Below are 27,759 nucleotides of genomic sequence, written 5' to 3' on the forward strand. Positions count from 1 at the left end.
GAGTGGTGCCAGATCATCACCATAATGATGTTTGGACCTTTGCACCCACAAGCCTTGTTTACTTTATACCACCCAACTTTCACCAGAAAACATTTAGACTAACATAAAAGCTGGAGACTGTGATGCGGAGCATGCAATGTCATCGGAACTGTCCCTGGAGGTTAAGTGAAGGGAGTGGCAGGAAACTGCAGAGTTTGTGGCAGAGAAGGACAGCTATGTCATATGAATTCTGGTGAAATCTTGTTGGCCTTGGCCAAAAGGGGATTGTACTTAGAATTAGAATTAAAATCAAAATCAGATTTCATATCACTGACATACACCATGAAATCTGTTGTTTTGTGGCAGCAGTACAGCACAATACATACAAATATACTATAAATTACAATCAGAGATATACAGTATATATAAACAATAAATTAACTAATAGTAAAAAAATAGCAAAAATAGAGGGATAGTGAAATAATAAGAACTGTAAGCAATATACTTCTTTACATGGATTCTGAATGAATCCAGAATTTCCTGATAGCATTGAGAGGAAAATTCTCATTTGAATCATATCACTTGATTTGACCCTGTAGTGGATTTTCTTATTTGTTAAAGGAATGTGGAGTGAAATCATTGCAGTAGCTTTGACATCTAGCTGCCACTTTAGGCATTGTTTCTGCTGTGTAAGGAGAGTTAATTGCAAAGCTTCACTTTCCGTTACAAAGCAAGATTATTGTTCTCTGGAAAATGTTACAAATACTAAAGCAATTTTGATATGAATTTACCATATTAAATAGCCAATAGATAAATTATTTTTTCATTAAGTTAATAGTGCAATTGTAGGAGTATACAATCAGCCATGCAATGGGAAGGATTAAATACCGTTTGAATCTATGACCAGTTAAGCTCGCCTTGCACTATAATGAGACTGGCTTGCAATAATTGCTGGAACACTCCGGGATAACTAATTATTTCAATCCTTGGTTGAAGAATTAAATGAAAACTTGAAGTAATCAAAACAACCAATATTCATACCTCAAAGCATTGTTGTTAATCAGAAGCAAATCGTACGATAATTTGGAAAATAGCACATTTTAATGAATTACATTAGTTTTTCCACCAAGGAGGTAAATGGGCTCCTCAAATGAGGATGGATATAATGATGGGCAATTAGCCCACTCCCTTTGGACATGACACAGGCATCATGCCAATATTGTCCTGACTGTTCATTAAAATGTTTTTTTTTATATGTGAAGCCAAAACTAACTGTGGCTGCATATAGCATATTTAGTAACATTTGCATCTAAAAGCAGGATTGGGCTGCTTGGAGCTTCTGGCACTTCATGAAAAGGGAGAAACATTATGACTGGAATAGGATCTAAGATCTTTTTTAGATCAGTAGATCTCAGGAAGCTCCACATCTTTCTGTAGCTGACTACAGATTGTGAAAGGGTGATTGATGGCTGACAATGGGAGAGTTTTTTTTAAAATTCTGAGCAGAAACATTTTTGGTGAAGGAAGAGGAATGAAGTAGCAATGCCCTGTACCTCAAAGGGGAGGAGGATGCCAAGAGACATTTGATGAGGAAGCAGAGCAAATGGTAACAAAGTTAATGTCAATAGTGAAGTCTCAAAAACTTGTATGCAGTGCTGGAAGATGATCAATGAGTTCACATGACCAGTAAAGGTCAGAAAATGGATCTTTAAATGCTGCTTAATACATCTCACACTTATCAGTTACCATCAATAATCTTTTCCAGTTCAGGGTCATACTTAATATTCATATGCGTTCTCACAACATTAACACTACTTACAAGCCTCAAGCCCATAATTTACAGCTCTCATCCACATGCCAGGCAGGTTACCCAAGCGCATGATGGGACAAATCATTTCAATTGGAAAAGAAAGTGACAGATGATAACTGAAAGGGGTTTGCATACCTGCCCATTCTAACCTCCGTGAAGGACATTATGCTGATCATAAAAAGATAGGCCATTGCTTGGGCCATGCCTGCTTGAAAGAATGACATAGGAATATCAGTATACCAAATCCTATAATCTATAATCTAGATCAAGAAGTTGCTGATAGTCTAAGCAAGCATTTGTTTCTTACTGATCTCTCCTCACCACAACTTAATTCTGGGCCCTTATTTTTACCTTCCTTTCAGACATTAATGAACAGTAGTCTGCCCAGAAAATGAATGAAGCACAAGATGCTGAAGGAAACATTATGACACTCGTTCTCATAGTTACCGTCTCCAGCTCAGACAATGTACTATAGAGACTGGATTAAAGTCAAATAATCATGGATGTGGAAACCATAGAAAGGGTGCAGAGGAGATTTAGCATAAGACCATAAGACAAAGAAGCAGAAGTCGGCCATTTGGCCCATCGAGTCTGCTCTGCCATTTCATCATGAGCTGATCCAATCTCCCCTTTAGTCCCATTCCCCCGCCTTCTCCCCATAACCTTTGATGCCTTGACTACTCAGATACCTATCAACCTCTGCCTTAACTACACCCAATGACCCGGCCTCCACTGCTGCCCCTGGCAACAAATTCCACAGATTCATCCCCCTCTGACTAAAATTACAAGAATATTGCCTGGATTAAGGAGCATGCCTTATGAGAATAGGTTGAGTGAAATCGGCCTTTTCTCCTTGGAGCGACGGAGGATGAGAGGTGACCTGATAGAGGTGTACAAGATGATGAGAGGCATTGATCATGTGGATAGTCAGAGGCTTTTCCCAGGGTTGAAATGGTTAGCATGAGAGAGCAGAGTTTTAAGGTGCTTGGAAATAAGTACAGAGGAGATGTCAGGGGTAAGTTTATTATGCAGAGAGTGGTGAGTGTGTGGAATGGGCTGCCAGTGACGGTGGTGGAGGTGGACATAATAGGGTCTTTTAAGAGACTCCTGGATAGGTACATGGAGCTTAGAAAAAATAGAGGGCTATGGGTAACCCTCGGTAATTTCTAAGGTAAGGACATGTTCGGCACAGCTTTGTGGGTCAAAACATCTGTATTGTGCTGGAGGTTTTCTATGTTTCTACATTTCTATGTCACCATGAGGATAAAATAGGAGAACGGATAATGCAAGTCCAGATTATTAGAAGGAGAGGTCACATGCCAATTCTGCTTGATGGAACCTAGATAATGACTTTGATTAACCAGGCCATGAAGAGTTAATGGACATACATGTCCAAATGCCTGTGTTTATATCAAGAACGTGCTTTCTCCATTTTAGTACAGGGACTTTGCTCAAAGCTTGAAACTCATCATAGTTTAGGTAACCAATTCCTTCAACTTTTCTGTGAAGTCAGTCATGATACATCTGCCAGGAAGAACAGGCAAACTTACAGTAGCTGGGAGGCAACGCCACTGATCTCCAATTCTCTTTCCTCTTCCAATAACTTTCACCATTGTATTCCCTTATTCTGTCCATCATGCCAAGAGTAAACAGCATTAGACCAATCATGTCTAGGACAACCCTGCACCGATAACCCCTTCTCCTGTCTTCAATCCTCCTCACCTTCCTGGACACCCTGCCCTGGTCTTCTGCCTGCTCTGGACCTTCTCGTTGCCAGCTGCCAACAGGACATTAACCATCTCGACTTCAACATTCGTCTCTCCAATTCCAACCTCACTCTTTCCAAACGCTCTGTTCTCTACTCCCTCCACATTAATCCTAACCTCACCATCAAACCCATAGATAAAGGGGTCTGGTGAACTGACTTCTATTTTGCTGAGGCCAAGCAACTAATCTCAGACACCTCCTCTTACATACCCCTCAAACAAGATCTCACTACGGAGCATCAGACCATTCTCTCCCACTCCATCACTGACCATCAAAGCCCAGGGGGTCTCCCACCCACTGCCACGAACTTCATAGTTCCCAAGCTACACATCTCCTGTTTCTACCTCCTAACCAAGATCTTCAAACCTGACTGTCTAGGTAGGCCCATTGTTTCAGCTTGTTCCTGTCCCACTGGACTCATTTCTGCACACCTCAACACTTGCCTTATCTCCCTAGTTCAGTCCCTTCCTATCTACATCCGTGACACTTCACACATTCTGGATCTTTTCAATGATTTAAAGTTCCCTGGCCCCCATCATCTTATTTTCACTATGGGTGTCCAGTCCCTATACACCTCCATCCCCATCAGGTAAGCCTCAAATCTCCCCATTTCTTTTTGGACTCCAGACCCAACCAGTTCCCCTCCACCAGCACTTTACTCCGTCTAGCAGAACTTGTTCTCACTCTTAATGATTTCTCATTTGACTTCTCCCACTTCCTTGAAACAAGAAGGGTAACCAAGGGCACTCACATAGGTCCCAGCTATGTCTACCTCTCTGTTAGCTATGTGGAACAGTCTGTGTTCCAAGCCTACACTAGCGTCACTGCTCCCTTTTTCCTCTACTACATTGACAACTGCATTGCTGCTGCTTTTTGCACGCATACCTAACTCGTCAACTTCATTGACACTGCCTCCAACTTCCATCTTATCCTCAAAATTTAACTGGTCCATTTCCAACACATCCCTCCCCTTTCTCCATCTCTCTGTCTCTATCTCTGGAGACAGCTTATCTACTGATGTCTATTATAAACCCACTTTTTCTCACAGCTTCCTGGATTATACCTCTTCCCACCCTGTTACTTGTAAATACTTCATCTCCCTCTCTGAATTCCTCCTTCTCCTCCACATCTGCACTCAGGATGATGCTCTTCATTCCAGAATGAAGAAAGTGCCATCATCCTCCAAAGAAAGGTTTTACCCTTCCTCCACCAAAAGCGTTGCCCTCAACCGCATCTATTCCATTTCATGCACATCTACCCTTATCCCAACCTCTTGCCACCCCACCAGGAATAGGGTTCCTCTTATCCTCACGTACCGCTCCACCAGCCTCTGTGTCCAGCACGTAATTCTCCAGAACTTCTACCATTTCCAAAGGGATTCCACCACCAAGCACATCTTTCCCTCACTCCCACTTCCTGCTTTCCACAGGGATCACTCCCTACAAGACTCCCTTGTCCATTTGTCACTTTCCACTGTTCCCTCCTGGGAATTATCCTTGCAAGCAGAACAAGTGCTATACCTGCCCTACACCTCCTCCTTCACTACCATTCAAGGCCCTAAACATTCCTTCACTTGTGAGTCTGTCGGGGTCATATACTGTATCTGGTGCTCCCAGCGTGGCCGCCTGTGTATCGGTGAGACACAGTGTAGAATGAGAGCATCTATGCTCCGTCCACTAGGAAAAGTGGAATCTCCCAGTGGCCGCCCATTTTAATTCCACTTTCCATTTCCATTCCGATATATCAACCCACAGCTTCCTCTACTGACATAATGAGGTCACACTCAGGTTGGGGGAACAACACCTTATTTGGGTAGCCTCCAATCTGATGGCATGAACATTGATTCGATCTTCTGGTAATGCCCCCTCCTGCTCCTTTCCTTCACCATTCCCCAATCTTTTTCCCTCTCTCACCTTATCTCTTTGCCTGCCCATCACCTCCCTCTGGTTCTCCTCCTCCTTTTCTTTCTCCCATGCCCTTCTGTCCTCTCCTATTAGATTCCCCCTTCTTCAGCCCTGTATCGCTTTCACCAATCAACTTCGCAGCTCTTTACTTCATCATTCCCTCTCCCAGTTTCACCTATCACCTTGTGTTTCTCTCTCCCCTACCCCCACCTTTTAAATCTAGTCTTCATCTTTGTTTCTCAAGTTCTGCTGAAGGATCTCGACCTGAAACATCGACCGTACTCTTTTCCATAGATGCTGCCTGGCCTGCTGAGTTCCTCCAGCATTTTGTGTCTGTTGCTTGGATTTCCAACATCTGCAGATTTTCTCTTGTTTATGTCTGGGACCATGTTTATTTTGATCAAGTATTGACATGTTAGCACCATCCAGAATAATCAATGAAGATTACTGAAGCTTTTGTGTGACAAGAGACCTTGATGAGGATGGCTATAACCCAAGTGCTGGAATATCTGAGGCTAGGATTGAGACATGGTATGAGACAGAAACAAAAACTGAGTACTAAGCAAGAGGCTAGACGGTAACCCAAATTCACCTTACAATTCAGCATTGAATTCAGGTGCTCCATAAATACTGAAATACCGGCGCCAGGCACCAAAGCAAGGCAGCCATTTAGCAGGATGGTCCTGAATCCTTAACAGGGCCAATCCATACTCCAGAGATTTAGAGTGTTGGAATTTCATTACCTGGCATAGTTGGGTGAGTATCATAATACCTTTGCAGTCAAAATATGCAGAAGTGGAAGAGGGACAGTCCAAACAAATAATCCATCAATTAACCCATAAACTGGTGGTAATTCTTTTAAATAGTGGGGAGCTAATTAATTAAGGTAAAAGTTTAACTGTGCAATGTCAAGTAATTAATTAAGACACATGTACCATCATGCAATGTCAAGAGAGTTTGTTAGCTTTGTGTGGAACTCAAAAACTGTATCATCGCCATCAAACCAGACTTCTGATTTTGAGTTGCAGGTGCATTTCCAGGACCATTTTAGGTGCATATGCCCTAGCTTCTCCACATATAGTGCCCAGCCCACCTCGCTTCTGTTTCTAATGTGGTCTTTCTGATAATAAACGAAAACATGTCCACTGACACTTTTATAAAATGTTAAAAACAGGATTCTGGACAACTACTATAGCAGGCAAATGAGATTTCTGCCTTTTAAGAAGGTTTGACAGATTGCAGTTTAATGTAGAGTATATTTGTCTTTCTGTGTTCTGTTGATTGTCAATAATGCTTCTGCATATTTGAGGAATATAAAAGAGATCAGATTTTATATCAGACAAGCCTAGATTTTATTTTATGTGAAGGCAGGTCAACATGGGCCTAACTCTATGCTTTGCTATCTTATGGAAATAAATCCAAAATGATCATATCTTCCTTGTCAGCAGATGAAGCTGTCAGTCAGACTAGTGCTAACTTTTATCATATATCTGATGATTCAAAGATGACCTTCACCCACAGTCGTTCTGTCAAATTTACAGAGCTTGTCAAGGGAAGCATTTTTAGAATAGTCACCTCATGTGTTCTTGTCCTTCACACTACAGCATTGGCTCAGTGGTGCCACTTTTACTGCTGAGTGGGGTGGTGTCATCTAGACTGACACTTCAGTGCATTACCTAAGGAGTGTTGCCTTGTTGAAAGTGCTTCCTTTTTTAGAGAGACAACCTAACTGATGATCAGATTACTGCAAATAGAAAAAATCCTTGGTAATTTTTAATGAAGTATCATGGAGCTTTTCGATCACCAGCCTACATTCATCTTACAAACAGCATTTTACTTTTCACTGCTCTTTGTGGGGAGCAAATTGGTTTTCACATTCACCAACAAGACAACAGTAACTGCACTGCAACTAACTCATCAGCTGGAAAGCATCTTGAACAGCTGAAAGATAATGTACTTTGTTTCATTCATATTGTGTATATTGAAAAGAGCAATGGTTTTAATATGAGTAGAATCAATATAACTAATCATAAATGGGTATGCAGACCTTAGTACAGGTAATCAACATCAGATTTAATATCACCAGTGTATGTCATGAAATTTGTTAATTTTACAGAAGCAGCACAATAGAATACATCAGTAACAAATATAGTGAAAAAAACTGAGTTAAGTGAACTATATGTATGTCTATTAAATAGTTAAGCCGAAATAAGTAGTGCAAAATACCAGAAATAAAAAGTAGTGAGTTAACGTTCATTGTTTCAATGTCCTTTTAGAAATCGAATGTCAGGGGAGAAATAGCTCCCCCTTGATTTGCTGAGTGTGTGTCTTCACGCTTCTGTACCTCCTTCCCTACTGTAACAGTGGGAAGGGGACATGCCTTAGGTGGTGGGGATCCTTAATCATGGATGTTGTCTTCCTAAAGCACCACTCCTTGAAGATGTCTTGGACACTATGGAGGGCGGTACCCATGATAGAGCTGATTAACAAGCACCCGTTCATTGTAGTGCTGGCAGCCTACTAAATTGACACTGCCTGTCAATTCCCATTAATTGAATACCATCGGCTTTACTCAGCCTGGCACATCAACAGAGGGCTGAATATCACAAGTGGTTTGCTACTTTTATAGAGAGGAACTGCATCTGAAATAGTACTGGGAGTCCCTGGATAAGTAATTCTGTGCTGTACTACTTCAGTAAATGGTTAAACCACTGAGAGTGAGTTCAAAGGTTTCTGATATTGCATTGAATCAGAGGGAAAAGAGACATACAGTCGGCTCTCCTTACCCATGGGGAATTGGTAATTGGTTCCAGGACCCCCCCCACCACCCCACCATGTATACCAATATTTGTGGGTGCTCAAGTCCCTTATTTAACATGTATCAGTGCAGTGGTCTTTAGGACCCAGCGGAAGCTCGGACTTTATTTAACGTCTCTGTGCAGTGGACATTAGGACCTGGAGGTACAGCTCTGAATCCGCAGTGTTTCTTTTCACAAAAATAATCACAATCGCAATTGAAAATAAGGTGGAAGTAATAAAGCAATCAGAAAGAGGTGAAAAGCTATCGATCATTAGAAAAGCATTAGGCTACAGTCAGTCAACAATTGGAACAATTTTAATGGAGAATGTGAAAGGCCCTGCCCCGATGAAAGCTACGATTATTACTAAGCAACGCAGTGGTTGTTATTGAAATACGTATGTTTCTTAAGTGTTTTATATGCATAGAAAGGTAAAATATGTACAATATACTAAGAAAAACGTTAGACTAACTGACGCTAAATAATACCGGATGTACCTGTTCTGACTTCAAATCCGACTTAAAGACGGACTCAGGAACTGAACTCATTCTTAACCCGGGCACTGCCTGTACATTTAAATCATTTCTAGATTACTTATAATACCTAATACAATATAAATGCTATGTAAATAGTTGTTATACTGTATTGTTTAGGGAATAATGACAAGAAAAAATAGTCTGTACATGCTTAAGCAATGAGTGCTGGAAAGAGAACTTCCAGGTTTTCCCAATCTACAGTTGGTGAATCCGCGCATGTGGAACCCATGGATAAGGAGGGCTGACTGTACTATATATCTACAGGGTGATAGAGAGCTTTCAAGAGTCAGGAGGAAATCAGGAGGAATTGAAAAAAGGAGAGGTCAAGTAAAAAAATCCAAGAAATTGATGAAATACAGAGTGAACAGCGCAGGTGGGCAGTTCTATTACCAAAGAACATTAGCAATCTGGTGTGGCAAAGAGGAGTGATATGCATTTTAGTGATTTAGATCTGAGGGAATTATCATTGTCACAGACAGCAGTGGAGGCCAAATCACCAGATATGTTTAAAGTGGAGGTTGATAGGCTCTCGATTAGTGGGGGCATCGAAGGCTACAGGGAGAAAGCAGGAGAATTAACCATGATGGAATGACGGAGCAGACTCAAAGAACCAAATGGTGTAATTTTGCTCTTAAGTCCTATGATCTTATGAACCTCTACCTGCTTCAGTTGGAAGATGTGCTATCTGGTTTCTGATGTGTGTGTTGCTTCAGACATTGGTGTTTGATAATGGAACTGTCCAACTCTGCTGGAAAAGACCCTATATTCTTCAATGCTGAGAACACACTGAAGGTACAGATTGCTGCTGTCAACTAGCTAGAAATACCACCGCTTGCCTTCACACTCAGCCGAATATATTTTTTGCTCTATTCCACAAAAAGAATGAAATCCTCAGCTATGTCAGGTGGTACAAATTCTGTAATGCCATGAACAGCAATCTATCTCAGGGACCAAAACTGGTATTCACATACTTTTCCTAATGAACTAGTGGGCCAGCCTTTCACTGTCCTATCAGCCCTGAGTGGGGTGCACTCTGCCAGGACGGTACCTCCCATTTGAGAATCGACTGGTGAAAGGCCTCAGTCAAGTGGATGTGGAGATGCTGCTTCCTTTCCTGAGGAAGTCTCAGACCAGAGGACACAGCCTCAGAGTATTGGGGCATCCTTTTAGAATGGAGATGAGGAGGAATTTCTTTAGTCAGAGAGTGGTGAATGTGGAATTCTTTGCCACAGGCAACTATGGAGGCCAATTCTTTATGTATATTTAAAGTAGAAGTTGAGAGATTCTTGATTGGTCACGGTATGAAGGGATACAGGGTGAAGGCAGGAGATTGGGGCTGAAAGGAAAATTGGATCAGCTGTGATGCAATGGTGAAGCAGACTCAATGGGCCAAATTGTCTCATTCAGTTCCAATATCTTAAGGTCTTATAGAGAATGCTTCAAACTGTAGTCCAATGAATGATGATGTTGAAGGCATCAACTTTGATCTTTAGTGAAAGGAAGGTAACATTGACGCCAGGCAATAGATTCAGGTTCAGATTTAATTATCACATGTACATTGAAACATACAGAAAATGCATCATTTGCAGTGCTGGAGGCTGACCACAAGCATTGCCATATATTCCACCACAAACATAGCATGCCCACAATATTCCACAGAGACAACTCCTATTCTCACACACAGGCAGACCTCCAACCCCACCACAGGCCACTTCTGGGTCTCCAGTTCCTGTCCCTGAATTCTCCGACACACAGATATTGAGCCTCCTACTTTGAACTTCACCCCAGAATGCCAATCACAGGTTTGAGCTTGGGTCCTCAACTTCTGGATTTGTGGGGATTTCCAACCCTGTTGACCATACCTTCATGACTCATTCAGTCTCCACTCACAGGCCTTGACCTCCAGACTTTCCTGTGTTTGAACTTTGGGCCTCTACTTCTGGACTCACACAGAACTCTGATTATGGAAACTTGTGTCTTCCAGTCCAGGAAGCCATCTAATCTCACTATCAATCAGAAATGGAAAATGAAAATAAAATTGCCATTGCTTTTATGATAGCTGGTATTAGAATGCCATTCTTTTATGCTATTGTCAATCAAATTATCAAGGAAAAATGAGGAAGGAAACTGGAGAGGAATTCAAAATGGATTTAGTGAGAAATACATCAGTCTTTCTCTCTCCACAAATATTGCTTAATGTTTTGGCAATATCAACATCTTCCTTTTGGCTTCAAGTTTCAACAACAGCTCCGACTTGCAATTCTCACCTTCAATCTGTCCTTTTGTTTATTATTTTGCTTTTAATTTTCCACATTGACCTATTATTCCGAAAATCCATAAATATCAGGATCACCACCATCGTGCAGACTGTACAGTATCAAAATGCTCCATTCATTCTATCCATTACTCTGGCAGTCTCTTCAATTTAAAACTATCTTGAAGATCACTCTCTCAATTCTGATCAACATACATAAAATGATGGAGGAACTCAGCAGTCAGGCAGCATCTATGGAAAAGAATACAGTGGATTTTTCTGACCCAAACTGTTGACTGTACTTTTTTCCATAGATGCTGCCTGGTCTGCTGAGTTCCTCCAGAATTTTGTGTGTGTTGCACCAGCACCTGCAGATTTTCTCTTGTTTGTGATTTGTTTCCCAATTCTGATGCTGGGTCTTAAACATGAAACTCTGTTTCTCTGTCCTTGGAGGCTGCTTGACCTTACGGAGAGCTTCCATAATTTCCATGTTATTTTAACTTTTCAACATTTGCAGGTTTTTGTTCTGTTTTCGTGACGAAAATGCTATGTTTGGTCACATTTTGCTAATAAATAAAGAATCACAATTTGCTTTCAGATCATTATCAGTATTCAATAGAACAACTGTTCCATGTGTTTACAAAGGATGAACCCATAAGTGTAAATGAATAGAAGATTGATAAGGGAACACAGACACCTTTCCCAAATTTTGGGGGAATGAGATAAGAATTAGATATAAAATTTGGCCATTCAAACCTACTTTTCCATTCAATAAGATAATGGTTGGTTCAGTACTTCTTCACCCAATCTTCACATTTCTAGATTTCTTTGAAAGTAAAAGATCTATTGATGTCAGCCTTAAGTTATCTAAATGATTAACCATCCAGAATTTAGCACTGGATCATTGGCAGTCCTCCGTGCAAAGAAATTTCCCCCTACCTTTGTCTTACTCTGAATTTATAGCATCTGCAGAATTTCTCGTGTTTTTAACTATGTGGCCTTTTGCTGAGATGATGCCTGTAGCACCAGAGTCTCCAACCTGAGGAAAGAATAGCAGCAATATGTACCAATTCCTACACTTAATCTCCAAGATCTTAATGTGACAAAATGTTTTCTATTGATTGCATTGGGCAGCAATATTTTTTGAAAGTATTGCTTCCTCAGGCTTTTTTTGTTCCTATGATAGACTGTTTGCAGCTGAAACCAAATATAGTTTCAGACTACTTGTATCACATAGGAATTTGGAGAAACAAGAAACTAACTTTTAATGAATGTAATGCATTTAATTGCATAATGGTGCTGACGCATTGCAATAGTTCAACTTAGCTAAGAATGTTTTGTTGATGATTTTCAAACATCTGAGGCTTTTTGCTTAAATGTCCAACAAGAATCAGCCAGCATTGATAGATTCCAGTTGCCCTGATGCTGTCTCTCATGACTGCAATTTCTTGGTGAACCCTTTTGCCATGCACGTCACTGACAGCACCAAGAATTGCAGGGAAGAATTCTAAATGGGAATGCAGAAAATAAATCTCTAGTGACATGTTGCACATCATAGTTTGTATGCTTGAAGCATGTTGTCAACCAGCTGCACTTAGTTTGGTGCTCAGCTGTTGCCGAGAAAATTTTCACCAACACCTTTGAATGCCTTCCATGTGATTTTCTCCAGTCCCACCAAAACTTCTTCAAATCATTGATGACCTGTCTGATTTATGGACCAACAAAAATGCCTTCCTTAATCTTGGCATTAGTTATTCTGGGAAACATCTGTCTCAGATATCAAAATTCTTCACCTTCCTTGTTCATCGCAAATGTTTTTATAAGCCTCACTTTTACTTGAAGAGGATGCAAAATATTTTTGTTGGGTCTACAAGTGGATTGTGTGCTACATTTTCAGACCTGGAGTCAACTATCTACAGAGTGGCTTCTCCTTTTTAAAATGTATGAGGTTCTTTGGCACGGCTGTCCGATTCACAAATGAAATAATAGTACTTGGTGTATCAGGGTTGCATTCCTAGTAGCAGTACTACTGCTTTCAGATAACCACAGATGGTCCAGTTATAGTTCCTGTACAGTATGTGTTTCAACAAGTCTTCCAAATTTTAGTAGCTTTCTTTTAGGTGAACTGCATTGCTGATTAGTATTGAAGGGTAGATATTGTCATTGTGCAGCACAGCTTTCAGGCTGAACTCTGAAGAATCAATAAAGCAAGGTCATTGTTATGGGTCATGGTGGCAACACATATTAATTGACTTTAATTTTGATTTGAGCTAAAAAAAAACGTAGGCAATTCCAAAAAAAATGGTGCATGATAGGGAAATTTCATGGTGATTTTCATGATCAGCTGACCAAAGTCTATAAGGTAGATCTAAAGGTATTCTGGAAGCAAAATCATTGTTGTCCAGTGTTTCCAATGTTGTGTGTGTCTGTGCACACAAAATACTTCATTGAAAACAAGTACTAGCTGTGATTGTATATTACTGTGTGAATTGGGTTACTAGTAATGGAAATTTTGTGGGACGTAATGTGTTAAAGTAATTTAAGAATATTTTTATTATTAATTGAAAAGATGATGAAGGCCACATGCACAATCTAGGGAAATTCTTGCAAAAAGGAGTCTAAGTTAAATAGACTAGTTTCACTGAAGATAACACTGAAGTGTCTGGTGTAAAATGGAATTAATTATTAATCGGTATATTCATGAATTAGCACTCAGTAGCAAATATGTACTGCTATTTTGCCAAGTTAACAAGTTCAAGGTCATTGGAAGTAAGTCAGTGGAATAGCCAACATGACAAATGCATATTTGATGAAAGCCATTCGGTTCATTTGCATCTAATACACTTGATAAGTGTACAGAATGAAGGGTCTAAGTTGCAAGACCTGGGTATTGACCTGCCAGTCATGGCCAGTCAGTCAGTGAAGATCCACTGGCTAATTGACAAGACAATTAGGAAGTCATTGTCACTGAGAATTTGAGAACATTGTAAAATAATTGATCCCATTGACTATGTTATTATTATTGAACAGACAAGTTCCAAGTAACTAAGAGATGGAATATAGAACATTAGGCCGTCGAGCACAGGAATAGGCCCTTCATTCCACATTATTGAGCTGAACTGATTGAGGTAATGACATTTAATTAAATTAATCCCTTCTATTTGTACTTGGTCCATATTTCCCCATTCTCTGCTTATTCATGTGCCCTAGTGGTTGCTAAGTACCTCAACCACCATCCTGTTGCACATTTTAAGGACTTACCACCCACTGTGTAAAACAAAATGCCAAATATATAGGTGCAATTACAAAGAAGGCACACCGGCAGTAACAACTCATTGGGGGTTTGTGGAGATTTGATAACTCACCAAGCAAATTTCTACAGATGTGTCATGGAGAGTATCTTGACTGGTTGCATCACCACTTTGTGTGGAGGTTCCAATGCACATGATCGAAAAAAGCAGTAGAGAGATGTTAACTCAGTCAGCACCATCATGGGAACTAGTCTCCTCACCATTTTCAAAAGGTGAAACCTCAAGAAGACAGCATCCATTATGAAGGACCCTCACCATCCAGGATATGACCTCTTCTCTGTATTAGCATCAAAGTGGTTCTGGGGTCCTTGAAGGTGCAAGCTCAATGTTTTAGGAACAGCTTTTTTCCCTCTGCCACCAACTTTTTGAACAGTCCACGAACCCATGTACATTACCTCATTATTTTCCTAACTTCTTGCACTATTTATTTATTTTTGTTTATTCTTATTGTAACTTGTAGTAAGTTTTATGTTTTCACTGAATCAACAAAATAGCAAATTTTATGATATGTCAGTGATAATAAAACTCATTCTGATTCTGAGCTTGCCCTGCACATCACATTTGAACATTCTCCCTCTCAGGTTAAAACCATGCACTCTAGTATTAGACCATTTAATTCTGGACAAAAGACATTGGCTGCCTACTCTATCAATGCCTAGATATCTCCAGTTAGATGACTGGTAAAGAACAAGAAAGGATTAAGCCACTGTGAACTAATGCTGTTAATTAATCACTGTACCTAAATGAGTAAACCTGAGATCCACTAACACTGAGCCTTAGAAACCAGACATGTCACAGCAAGGATCTGCAACCTCCTTGCCTCAGCATGGGCCTTGGATACCTCTTTTGATCTTCAGCTAATACAAACACAAACAACCAGACAGGATACTTTGTTGTTTGTAAAACTTCTTTAGCATAATTGAATTCCAGGGACTTCATGAAAAGAAGGCAGAAGAAGTAAGATATTCTTTTGGTTTGCAAAATTGTGACAACATAAATTACTAAATTCAGTCCAGCTTCTCAACTTCTTACTGTGGAATTCACCTCTGACTAATTGTTTCCAACAGAAAATTACACAGATAATGCATCATTTGTGCAATTTCTTAACTTAAAAGTGCTCATAGGTTTTAAGCAATATTGAGTAATCCCTTGAACAAACTAAAGATCTAGTTGTTATGAAGGGTCATGGATCTAAAGCATTAATTCTACTGTCTGACCTGTTGTGTATTTCCATCAGTTTCATTTTTTCCTCATTCTATGAACTACCAGAGATGATGCAATGCTCTGTTTATTTGTAGTTTTGGAACACTATGTCCTGCAGATAAAACATAACACTGCTTTCTCCATGTAACAAGAACAGGTAAGCACTGACATCAGCAGCACTATCAAATTTGGTGTGTTTTATTAGTAACTCTAACTATGACTTGCATCTTTATAAACCTGAGAGAATATTCTACAAGTGAATATGCAAATAAATTATGTAAGATTAATCTCACTTTGAACATCTGGTAGAAAGACAATTTTACATTTTTAAGATCAACATCTTCACACTTGGCACCAAACAGTTCAATGAAAAACTGTCATGCTAACTCAAGATAATCATAATATAAATAAAATAAGTGGATAATTTTTTTAAATATTCTAGAAATCATAAAGAAGAAAAATGCAGAAATCAGGAAGACAGACTTAAATCTAACAGCATTTTGAATTTTGTGGAAGCTCTTTGCAGTTTCAAATTTCAAAGCCCATTTTGTACCATTGGTCCTAAACTCATCTCAGGAGCACCTACTTATATTATGCAATTGTTTGTTGACTATAGCTCTGCTTTTAATATGATAATTCCAAGCAAACTTATCTCCAACTTCCGGGACCTGGGACTCAGCACTTACCTTTGCAATTGGATCCTTGACTTCCTGACCAATGGACCACAATCAGTAAAGATAGGCAGCAAATTCTAGGTGCAATTATTCACAACACTGCTACTCCACACATCTGTGTGTGGTGAACTTAATATACCTGTCTGGACATGTCCCCCTCTGCTGACTGCTCCTGTGGCTCCTCCCACAGTCCCCCTTATAAAGGTGATTGGAGGCACGGCTCCTCCCTCAGTCTCCAGGATGCCGTGTGGGGATCTCTTGCTGCTGACTGCTCTCTTCCAGTGAATAAAAGCCTATATCTCGCCTCACATCTCCGAGAGTTATTGATGGTGCATCACTGTGGTCTCGGCCCCTTACACTAGTTCCTGTACATTCAAGACTGTGCAGCTATTTTCTGCTCCAACTTCATCTATAAGTTTGCAGATCCCACCATTGATCAGTGTACAGGAAGATGACATGGCATCATGACAACAACCTTTCTCTCAATGTAAGCAAAACAAAACAGCTGGTTATTGATTTCAGGAAGTGGGGCAGTACACATATTCCCGTCTATGTAACATTAATGAGTTTGAGAGAGTTGAGAGCTTCAGTACCTAGAAGCAAACATCACCAATACCCTGTCCTGGACCAACCACATAAATGCCAGAGCCTAGAAAGCTCCAAGCCCAACCTTATCGTTCCTCCCCAAGAAAACCTCCCACTAATTGGATGGCGCACATTCCACATCATCCCTTATCTTCAACAATGAGCCAAACAGGCTGAAAGCAAAACAGCAGCTCTTCAAGAGCATACAGCATAATACCTACAGCATACCAGTAAAGATGTGAACCAGGGCATTACATTAGGAAAAGTGAGGCAGTGATAAACAGGAGCTACAGCGGGTAGTCACCCCAAGGCTAAAGGAGACAGAAAAATGGGTGTCTGTCAGGAGAGGGAAGGGAGAACGTCAGATAGTGGAGAGCATCCCATGGTCATTCTCTCAACAATAAGTACTCCATTTTGAACACTGCTGGGCAGGGGGTCCTACCTGGTGGAAGTAACAGTGGCCGTGCTTCTGGCACTGAGTCTGGCCCTGTAGCTCAGAGGTGTAGGGAACTGAAAAGAATGGCTGCAGTAACAGAGGACTCTACAGTTAGAGAGGATGGATAGGTGGCTCCATGGATGTGAAAAGGAAACACAGACAGTAGTTTGCCTCCCAGTGAACAGGGTCTGCATGTTTCTGAATATGACCACAATATCCTGAAAAGGTAGGGTAAGCAGCAAGAAGTCATGGTACATATTGGTACCAGCAACATAAATAGAAAGTGGGAGAAGGTCCTGAAAACAGAATACAGTGAGTTTGGAAGGAAGCTGAGAAACAGGACTTCAAGGGTAGTAATCTCAGGATTGCTGCCTGTGCCACACAACAATGAGAATAGGAATGGAATGAGGAGGCAGATGAATGTATGGCTGAAGAATTGGAGCAGGGGACAGGGATTCAGACTTCTGGATAATTGGAACTTCTTGGGTCAGGTGGGACCTGTATGAAAAGGACAGTTGTACTTGAATCCAAGAGAGACCAATATTCTTTCTGGCAAGTTTACTAGAGCTGTTGGGAGTAGTTTAAACTAATATAGCAGAGGATGGGAACCAGTATGATAGAACTGAGGATGATTCAGCAGCTTACAAGTAGATTATGGATGTTACATGAATGTAAGGAAGCACAAGCCAGTGACTGGGTACAAATGCAGACAGAACAGAGATTTAAATTGTACCACAGAGGCCAAATTCAAATGGGCGAAGGATGCCAGACTGAAGGTGCCGTATTTAAATGTGGATAGCGTTTGGAGTAAGGTGGACAAACTCGTGGTGCAGTTAGAGATTGGTTGGTGTGATGTTGTGAGCATCATTGAGTCATGGCTGAAAGACGGCCATAGTTGGGAGCTGAACATCAAAGGATATACATTGTATCAAAAGGACAGGCAGGAAGGCATAGCCAGTGGTGTGGCTCTGTTGGTAAGAGATAGAATTACATCCTTAGAATGAGGTGACATAGGGTCAGTGTGGTGAACTATGTGCCTGTCGGGACACGCCCCCTGCTGACTGCTCCTGTGGCTCCTCCCACAGGCCCCTGTATAAAGGAGATCTGAGGCCTGACGCTCGGCCTCAGTCTCCAAGACATTGTATGATAGACACTCACTCCTGGTTCTTTCTTCCAGTCAATAAAAGCCGATATCTCGCCTTACGTCTCAGTGTGAGTTATTGATGGTGCATCAGTCAGAGAATGTTGAACCTTTGTGGTAGAATTAAGAAACTGTAAGAGTAAAAAACCCATTATAGGAATCACATATAGACCTTCAAATAGTAGCCAAGACATGGGGTTAAGGTTGCAATGGGTGCTGGAAGAGGCATGTAATCAGGGTAATAACACAATTGTAATGGGAGACTTCAATATGCAAGGAGATTGGGAAAATCAGGTTGGCGTCAAATTGCAAAGGAGGGAGTTCGTTGAATGTCAATGAGCTGGCTTTTTTAGAGCAGGTTGTTCATGAGCCTACTTGGGGAAAGGCTCTTAGGGGTGTTGTATAATAACCTAGATCTTTTTAGGGAGCTTCACGTAAAGGAACCCTTAAGAGAGTGATCATAATATGATTGAATTCATACTGCAATTTGAGAGGGAGAAGGGTGAGTCATATGTATCAGTATCAGTATCAATATGGGAATTACAGAGGCATGAGCGAGAAGCTTGCCCAGGTGGATTGGAGGAGGATACTGGTGGGGATGATGTCAGAGCAGAGATGGCTGAAGTTTCTGGGAATAGTTCACAAGCTGCAGGACAGATATGTCTCACAGAAGAAGTTCTCAAATGGCAAGCATAGGCAACTGATACTGACAAGGGATGTTAAGGACTGTAAAAAAGCCAAGGAAAAGGGCATATAAAAGTGAGAGGAAAGTTGGATGATTGTGAAGCTTTTACAAACCAACAAAAGGCAATTAAAATGTAAGAAGGGAAAAGCTGATATATGAGAGCAAAGGACTCAATAATATAAAGCAAGTTACCGATTTTTTTTCAGTTATATAAACAGTAAAAGAGAGGTAAGAGTTGATAAGGCAAAATATGGTGAGAAGGCAGGTGTATGAGTTTGAGTAGGATCCAGGATCAGCTATGATAGAAAAGTGGAGCAGACCCAATAGGTTAAATGGCCGAATTCTGCTCCTATGACTTATGGTCTAAAGCCAGTGCAAAGTGATTCTCCCTGATATAAAAATGGACAGAACACAATCGGCACCTCAAGACATCGCTGTCATTCCAGAAACACTGTCTCCACAAGTCCTTCCAGTATAGAAACATAGAAAACATACAGCACAATACAGGCCCTTCAGCCCACAAAGCTCTTCCGAACATGTCCCTACCCTTGAACTACATAGGCTTTACCAATAGCCTGCTATTTTTCTAAGTTCCATGTAGCCATCCAGGAGGCCCTTAAAAGACCCTATCATTTCTGCCAGAAGCCCATTCCACATGCTCACCACTCTCTGCGTAAAGAACTTACCCCTGACATCTCCTTTGTACCTACTTCCAAGCACATTAAAGCTATGCCCTCGCATACTAGCCATTTCAGCCCTGGGGAAAAACCTCTGATGATCCACATGATCAATGCCTCACATTATCTTATAAACCTCTATCAAGTCACCTCATCCTACATCACTCCAGGGAGAAAAGGCTGGGTTCACTCCACCTATTCTCATAAGTCATGCTCCCCAATCCAGGCAACATCCTTGTAAATCTCCTCTGCACCCTTTCTATGGTTTCCACGTCCTTTCTATAGTGAGGCAACCAGAATTGAGCACAGTACTCCAAGTGGGGTCTGACCAGGGTCCTATATAGCTGCAACATTACTTCTTGGCTCTTAAGCTCAATCCCACGATTGATGACGGCCAATGCACCATATGCCTTCTTAACCACAGAGTCAACCTGCGTAGCAGTTTTGAGTGTCCTATGGACTCGGACTCCAAGATCCCTCTGATCCTCCACACTGCTGTCTTACCATTAATACTATATTCTGCCATCATATTTGACCTACAAAAATGAATCACCTCATGCTTATCTGGGTTGTACTCTATCTGCCACTTCTCAACCCAGTTTTGCATCCTATCAATGTCCCGTTGTAACCTCTGACAGCCCTCCACACTATCCACCACACACCCAACATTTGTGTCATCAGCAAATTTACTAACCTATCACTCCACTTCATCATCCAGGTCATTTATAAAAATCACAAAGAGTAGGGGTCCAGAACTGATTCCTGAGGCACACCACTGCTCATTGGCCTCCATTTATAATCCATCTACAACCACTCTTTGCCTTCTGTGTGCAAGCCAGTTCTGGATCCACGAAGCAATGTCCCCTTGGATCCCATGCTTCCTTACTTTCTTAATAAGCCTTGCATGGGGTATCTTATCAAATGCCTTGTTAAAATCCATATACACTACATTAATGGCTCTACCTTCATCAATGTGTTTAGTCACATCCTCAAGAAATTCAATCAGGCTGGTAAGGCACAACCTGCCTTTGACAAAGCCAGGCTGACTATTCCTAATCATATTATGCCTCTCCAAATGTTCATAAATCCCACCTCTCAAGATCTTCTCCATCAACTTACCAACCACTGAAGTAAGACTCACTGGTCTATAATTTCCTGGGCCATCCCTACTCACTTTCTTGAATAAGGGAACAACATCCACAATCCTCCAATCCTCCGGAATCTCTCCTGTCCTCATTGATGATGCAAAGATCATTTCCAGAGGCTCAGCAATCTCCTCCCTCACTTCCCACAGTAGTCTGGGGTACATCCCATCCAGTGACATCCTCTTTCTTAAAATGTACATTCTCATATTTCTCAGTCCACTGCAAGTCATCCCTTCAAATGCCAAGATCCTTTTCCATAGTGAATACTGAAGCAAAGTATTCATTAAGTTATCATACAACTATATAACAATTACAGCATGGAAACAGGCCATCTCAGCCCTTCTAGTCTATGCCAAATGCTTACTCTCACCTAGTCCCACTGACCTGCACTCAGCCCATAATCCTCCATTCCTTTCCTGTCCATATACCTATCCAATTTTTTTTAAGTGACAATATCGAACCTGCCTCTACCACTTCTACTGGAAGCTCGTTCCACACAGCTACCACTCTCTGAGTAAAGAAGTTCCCCCTCGTGTTACCCCTAAACTTTTGCTCCCTTAACTCTCAACTCATATCTTCTTGTTTGAATCTCCCCTACTCTCAATGGAAAAAGCCTATCCACGTCAACTCTATCTATCCCCCTCATAATTTTAAATACCTCTATCAAGTCCCGCCCCAACCTTCTATGCTCCAAGGAATAAAAACCTTACTTGTTCAACCTAGTTACATCTGCTATTTCCTCCGGTTCCATACAGATTTCTCCATTATCACACTTGATTTGTCCTATTCTGTCTCATCTTATTCTCTTGCTCTTCACGTGCCTGTTGAATGCCATGGGGTTTTGATGCACTATCAATAACTCCAAAAGACTGGAAGTAGAGTAAATACCGAAAGGCTTTTATTGGCAGTAAAACGGAGCACGTCCATGCTGGATGACTGTGGGAGGAGCAGAGACACAATCAGCTTTATCCAAGGGTCTGTGGGAGGAGCCACAGGAGCAGTCAGCAGGGGGGCATGTCCAGGCAGATATACATAGTTTACCATAGGTTTTCCTCAATCCTGTCCACCAAGGCCTTCTTATGGCTCCTTCTGGGTCTCCTAATTTCATTCTTAAGATCATTCCTACTAGCCTTATAATCTTTTAGATTCATATCATTACCTAGTTTTTTGAACCTTTCATAAGCTCTTATTTTCTTCTTGACTTGATTTACAACAGCCTTTGTACACCATGGATCTTGTACCCTACCATCCTTTCCATGTCTTATTGGAATGTACCTACTCAGAACCCCATACAAATATCCCTGAACATTTGCCATATTTCTTTGGAATGTTTCCCTGAGAACATCTGTTTCCAATTTATGCTTCCAAGTTCCTGTCTGATAGCTTCCCAGTTCCCCTTACTCCAATTAAACATTTCCCTAACTTGTCTGTTCCTATCCCTCTCCAATGCTATAGTAAAGGAGATAGAATTGTGATCACTATCTCCAAAATGCTCTCCTACTGAGAGTCCTGACACCTGACCAGGTTCATATCCCAATACTATATCAAATACAGACTCTCCTCTTGTAGGCTTATCTATATATTGTGTTAAGAAACGTTCCTGAACACACCTAACAAACTCCACCCCATTTAAACACCTCAGTCTAGGGAGATGCCAATCAATATTTGGGAAATTAAAATCTCCCACCACAACAACCCTGTTAATATTACTCCTTTCCAGAATCTGTCTCATTATCTGCTCCTCGATGTCCCTGTTACTATTGGGTTATCTATAAAAAAACAGTCAGTAGAGTTATTGACCCCTTCCTGTTTATACCCTCCACCCACAGAGACTCCGTAGACAACCCTTTATGACTTCTTCCTTTTCCGTAGCTGTGACACTATCTCTGATCAACAGTGCCACACCCCCACCTCTTTAACCTCCCTCCCAATCCTTCCTGAAACATCTAAAGCTTGGTACTTGAAGTAGCTATTCTTTCCACTGCAACATCCATGTCTCTGTAATGGCCATAACATCAATGCTCCAAGTGCTGATCGACGCTCTAAGCTCATCTGCTTTATTCTTGATACTCATCATATTAAAACAGATGCATCTTAAACCATCGGACTGCATGCATCCCTTCTCTATCACCTGCCTATCCTCCCTTTGTCACTGTCTTCAAACTTTCTCTATTTGTGAGCTAACCTCCCTTTCCTCTGTCATTTCAGTTCAGTTCCAATCCTGCGGCAATTCTAGTTTAAACTCTCCCCAAATGCCTTAGCAAACCTTCCTGCTAGGATATTGGTCCCCCTCAGATTCAAGTGCAACCCGTCCTTTTTGTACAGGTCACACTTGCCCCAGAAGAGGTCCCAATGATCCAGAAATCTGAATCCCTGCCCCTTGCTCCAACCACTCAGCCATGCATTTATCCTCTACCTCATTCTATTCTTACACTCACTGTCACATGGCACAAGCAGTAATCCCAAAATTACTACCTTTGAGGTCCTGTTTCTCAACTTCTTTCCAACTCCCTGTAGTCTTTTTTCAGGACCTCCTCCCTTTTCCTACCTATGTCGTTGGTACCAATATGTACCACGACCTCTGGCTGTTCTCCTTCCCACTTCAGGATATTGTGAACGCGATCAGAAACATCCCGGACCCTGGCACCTGGGAGTCAAAGAACTATCTGCATTTCCTTCCTGCGTTCACAGAATCCTGGAAGTTAAGAAGTAACCATAGCTGAAAATCCTTGACAGAAACCTGATAACTTGTAGTTATCAGTGCTCCCCTCACCCTTTCCTTCTCCCTAGGCCTCCCATCCCGTGATCCTTTCCCTTCTCCAGCTGTGTATCCCTTTTGACAACCACCTTTCCAGTTCTTAGCTTCACCCCTCCCCCTCCTGTCTTCTCCTATCATTTGGGATTTCCCCCTCCCCCTCCTACTTTTAAATCTCTTACTGTGTTTTCTTTCAGTTAGTCCTGACGAAGGGTCCCGGCCCGAAATGTCAACTGTACTTCTCCCTATAGATGCTGCCTGGCCAACTGTGTTCCACCAGCATTTTGTGTGTATCGCTTGAATTTCCAGCATCTGCAGACTTCCTCGAACTTGCAGTTTGATGCTTTTCCTTGTGGTGCCTGATGATGTGATGATCATTCACTAAATGATTCCAGGCAGAGAAAGCAAACCAGTAGAAAGAGGAAAGGATGTCTCAAAGTCCCGAAGTTTCCTGAGAAACTGCAACTATTGGGAAACCTAAAAAGATGAAAGCGAATGAGAAATTATTTCAGTCAGGAAGAAATGCAGTATATTCTCTACAGATTGTATTTGAAAATAAGAGCGGTTGTGGCAATTCCTTGTGCCTTCACATTTATGTGTTTATATTATCCTCAAAGCTCTTTGAGCATGGTATACAAGAATTTAATATAGGTCCTCCCCAGCAACTGAATGCCCGTCTTACATACAGCACATACATACTGTACAAATAAGGATTTGGAAATCAGCGGGTTGGATTTGCCAGCTGCTGAGATGCTGTAGGCATCTTCTGCCAAGTGGGAATTAATTTCCTGTTTCTGAACTATTTGGGTTAGGGAACCCCGCCATTACATGGAAATGACCTATAGAATGTCAGACTTTCAAAGATGGAAAAGGCACCCAAGAAACACTAACAGTTGCTCAGTTTTCCATGACCCAATTCTCATTGTCATTTTAAAATCCCTTCCTGGATTTGGACTTGGCTTTCTCTGGCTCTGTCTTCTTCATTGTTAAACTCCAAATGGATTATGTTTCTTTGATCTTGCCCTTTTTGCATTCCCCTATTCCTTCATTCAACAACTGATAAGTTTATGACATGTTTTGAGGAAATAATGGCCAGATGTGGTGATCTCTAACGTAATTAGAAACTTACCTTACCACAGTTCCATTAAGCAGTAGTTCTATCCACAATCCTGGAAATCAAAGTCTTGCATTGTGGTACCTACCTCCTTGTGTAATCTGAGTGGATTATGCCATAGAACAGTTCATAGCTCAGCCATAGAACAGTAAAACCAATCCCTGGCTTATCCAACTATCAGACTTATCAAAATCTGAATTCTTCTCCATTACCAGAAAAATTCAAAATAATCAAAAACTTAGTAACATCAATGAAATACTTAACACTCTTTAAAACTATTAAACAATACATAAATTTAAAAGAAATGCTAAAATATACATAACAATATTTATTTAAAACACTGAGCTCAAAAATGTAACATACACAAAATGCTGGAGGAACACAATAGGTCAGAATTCGTCTATGCAAATGGATAAGGAGCCGATGTTTCAGACCGAGACCCTTCAATTGGAAAGGAATGGGGAAGAAGCCAGAACAAGAAAATGAAGAGATGTGAAGGAATACTTGATATCAGATTCTATCTTTTTTGGCCCTTTACTTTTTCTAGTTATTAGCTCTCACATTTTTACATCATTTTCCTTCCCCCACCCACATATCTTCCCCTCACCTATCACCTTCTCCAATGTACTTCATTCCCACCCCCAACTTCCTGTTCTGGTTTTTTCCCCTTTCTTTCCAGTTCTGATGAAGGGTCTTGGCCTAAAATGTCAACTGCTTTTTCATTTGCATGGATGCTGCCTGAGGTGCTGAGCTCTTCCAGCATTCTGTGTGTGTTACTTTGGATTTCCAGCATCGGCAGAACCTCTTGTGTTTAACTCAAAAAATGTGAATATGTTTACCGTTACTTGCAAAAGTTCCCCATCAATGAAATGAATGAGACTGTGTTCCCTTGCCAGCTTTGAACTGGCAGTGTCCCAACAGGTAGATTCCCTCACACGAGTGCTGGGGAATTGTCGCAACATTGTGCTCCCCTCACCAAAGAACACAACTCCGAGGTAAAGCTGAAAAATTTGGTGAAATTCTGTGTTCAATAAACTTTTAGCATTTACCATTAAGATAAAGGCCAGAATGTCATGTAGGAATGGGGTGGTGTTTATTAGTTTTGACATGCAAAGAGAACTGAGGGCTGCAGGAAGGAATTGCCTGCTTGTCAAAGGTAATTATCTATTGTCCTGTGGTTAGCCATCATTATTATGCAAATACTATGGATTCAGAGAATTGTCACATTGAATTATGCAAATCAGATTATTACTCACATTTCGTGGAACAATGGAGCATTCCTATGTTAATTAAAAAAGGTGATTAAACAATAAGCTCTAACTGGGATGTTCCTTGGTCAATTATCCTTAACCGAAAACAATCCAAAAATCTTGCAGCACACAGCTGCTCAGGAAGTCAAAAAGTAACCACAGCTGAAATTCCTTGACAGGAACCTGGTAACTTGCAATTTTGTTTTTCTCTCTTTTGTATGATGAGGTGATGCTGGCATGGTAAATGATTCCAGGCAAAGCCAACACTGCTGTACCAACTGCAAGATTCAACCAAAATCACAAATATGCTTCAATGCAATTACAGTTCATTTGTGGTTGGAAACTTGATTGCAATGTAGCAGATATTACGGATAAAGCAGCCTTGATTCTACTGCAGATATGATTAATTGCACGAGGGCAAGCACAATTTGTAGGTATGACAAGGCGAGTAATGTATGCCATTTAATAAACTAGTAAGTGTTCACAAAAACATAAACCTATCTAGATTATCAACATCCCATTATACCCATGGCTAATGGTTTAGAAATGAGGAAAACAGATCTGATTAATCTGAAATGCAGGGAGCTCTTAATGTCTGTCCATAGCCAGAATCAGAGCCAGGCTTAACATCACTGGCATATGTCATGAAATTTGTTGTTTTGTCGCAGCAGTAAAGCACAATTCATAATTTTTAAAAAAATTCATAATTTGCAATAAGAGCAAAAATAAGTGAGAGTGTACATGGGTTCATCTGATGGTGGAGAGGAAGAAGCTGTTCCTAAAATGCTGGGCATGTGTACCTCTCCTTGATGGTAGCAATGAGACGAAGGTATGCCTGGGTGGTGGGGTCTTAAATTAAGGATGTCCCTTTTTTGAGGCATCACCTTTTGAAGATGCCCTTGATGCTGGGGAAGCTAGTGCTCATGATGGAGCTGGCTGACTTTGAAAGAATCTGCAGCTTTTTCTAATCCTGTGCAGTGGCCCCTGTATGCCAGACTGTGATGCAACCAGTCAGTACATCTATAGGAATTTGTGAGAATCTTTGATGCCATACTACTTTCTTAAACTTATAATGTAATATAGTATTGAAAGGAGGCTGGAAGAAGATTTGGTGACAGTTTAGTTACAGGAATCGAACACTTTTTGAGTGCTTAATTCCTTCATGAAACATCTCAAGGTCAACGAAGAGTAACTAAGGGAGTGTCACCCATCAGGATCCTGAACCGAGGGGGATAACTCCACTCACCTTGACACTGAACTGATTCTACAACCTGTGGACTCACTTCCAAGGACTCTACCACTCATGTTCTCAATATTTATTAGTTATTTGTTTATTATTTTTTGTACTTTTTCTATTTTGTATTTTATACAATTTGTTGTCATTTTCACATTGGTTATCCATTTTTCTTCATGCTCAGTTGATAATTGATTATCGAGTTTCTTTGTATTTACTGTGAATGCCCACAAAAATATAATTTCATGGTAGTATATGGTTACTTGTGTAACTTTGTTAATAAACTTACTTTGATCTTTGCACTTTATTTTCATTTAGGTGGCTCTTTAAACATGCCACCACAGACACAATATGCCCCAAATCCTTACCTGCTGTATAGTCCTATGTTCAAAGGTTCAAAGGTTAATTTTATTGTCTAAGTATGCATGTAGAATACAACCCTGTAAAGCTGAAGGAAACCAATATAAAGTGCAGTCCTACAATCACAATAATCTCAGAATA

The 27,759-nt window shown here is 40.8% G+C and overlaps 1 long non-coding RNA gene across 7 annotated transcripts in view; it reads left to right on the forward strand.

The window, feature by feature from the left end:
• Positions 1-27,558, forward strand: part of LOC132398032 (uncharacterized) — an 84,352-nt gene extending 56,794 nt beyond the window's left edge. For 6 of the 7 annotated variants that reach the window (XR_009513512.1, XR_009513517.1, XR_009513519.1 and 3 more), the window contains 2 exons: positions 15,658-15,719; positions 23,858-27,558. This is a non-coding gene — a long non-coding RNA (uncharacterized LOC132398032). The remainder of the gene's footprint in view (positions 1-15,657; positions 15,720-23,857) is intronic. The other variant, XR_009513515.1, reaches the window with a different exon arrangement.
• The last annotated feature ends 201 nt before the right edge of the window (positions 27,559-27,759 follow it).

The sequence above is a fragment of the Hypanus sabinus genome, chromosome 8 (assembly GCF_030144855.1).
Source record: "Hypanus sabinus isolate sHypSab1 chromosome 8, sHypSab1.hap1, whole genome shotgun sequence".
NCBI classification, from domain to species: Eukaryota; Metazoa; Chordata; class Chondrichthyes; order Myliobatiformes; family Dasyatidae; genus Hypanus; species Hypanus sabinus.